Below are 1,407 nucleotides of genomic sequence, written 5' to 3' on the forward strand. Positions count from 1 at the left end.
ACAGTTTCCGACCTTCACTTTATTTTTTTACACTTCTCCGTTGTGGCAGCTGCGATTCCTCCTCATTTGCTGTTCCTCTTAAATCATTTCCCTATCTTCTTCCTTCAGATCATTTCATACCTCTCTTCACAAATTTTTTTGGGAAGTCTTCTAATTTTCTCCTTTTCTTACACGAAACTTTCTGCTGCTGTTTGTTCTTTTATTTTTTTATTTGTAAGTCTTCTCTAACTCCTTAAATCTGTTTTCTTGGCAATTTCTCGTTCGAGGGAGACTCAGTTTCCTGTTTTGTTCGTCTATTCACTTTCATTATATATGACGAAATGGTTCAAATGGCTCTGAGCACTATGGGACTCAACATCTTAGGTCATAAGTCCCCTAGAACTTAGAACTACTTAAACCTAACTTAACCTAAGGACATCACACACACCCATGCCCGAGGCAGGATTCGAACCTCCGACCGTAGCAGTCCAGCGGTTCCGGACTGCAGCGCCAGAACCGCTAGACCACCGCGGCCGGCTATATATGACGGTAGTATCTGTTCCCGAAAGAACAGTTACCGTGGATGACCATACAGCTTTGCCAGAAATGAAATGATAATTAAATGGACACCCTAGCTGCAAACAGGCGTTGATGTACTTCATTGGGGACATGTTGAAAATGTGTGCCCCGACCGGGACTCGAACCCGGGATCTCCTGCTGTTCTTTCGGGAACAGATACTACCGTCATATATAGTTAAAATATGGCCTCCCGGCCATTGACCTTCTTGTGCGAACGCACACGCTATGCCTCAACTCGGACGGGACTTGGTAGATTAATCTGCCACGAGTAATGAGTATGATGGACAAACATCTATTAGGCGCACTACGAATGTAGTGGTGTGGACATGTTGTGAATGTGGATCTCACGGGGAGCGTGCGAGGGATAAGTCCCTGCAGACGCACTATCCTCTGTGCCCCCGGTGGCTCAGATGGATAGAGCGTCTGCCATGTAAGCAGGAAATCCCGGGTTCGAGTCCCGGTCGGGGCACACATTTTCAACATGTCCCCAAGGAAGTACATCAACGCCTGTTTGCAGCTAGGGTGTCCATTTAGTTATCATTTTATTCACTTTCACTATACACATCATCTGTTCAGTCTGAGCGACCATTTTCAAACGGTTTGTACAGTGTGTGGGAGTGTTCTTCTGCTACCACCATGATTTAGCCCCTTCCTTCTTCCATTCGGGAATGTTCTGCGGAAAGAACGATTGTCGATAAACCTCCGTGTCAGCTCTAGCCCCTCTCATTTTCTCGTAGTGGTCATTTCGTTTGAGGTACGTGAGAGGAAGTACGATGCTGCCCGACCCTTCTTCGAATGTACGCTTTCGGAACCCGAACAGTGACCCTGGTTGTGATGCACGGCGCCTGT

At 46.6% G+C, this 1,407-nt stretch overlaps 1 non-coding gene across 1 annotated transcript; it reads left to right on the forward strand.

Annotated features, from left to right (window-relative positions):
- The first annotated feature begins 952 nt into the window (after positions 1-952).
- Trnat-ugu (transfer RNA threonine (anticodon UGU)) lies at positions 953-1,027 on the forward strand. The gene has a single exon. It is a non-coding gene; the product is annotated as a tRNA-Thr (tRNA).
- Positions 1,028-1,407: the final 380 nt, after the last annotated feature.

Source organism: Schistocerca cancellata, chromosome 12 (assembly GCF_023864275.1).
Source record: "Schistocerca cancellata isolate TAMUIC-IGC-003103 chromosome 12, iqSchCanc2.1, whole genome shotgun sequence".
NCBI lineage: Eukaryota > Metazoa > Arthropoda > Insecta > Orthoptera > Acrididae > Schistocerca > Schistocerca cancellata.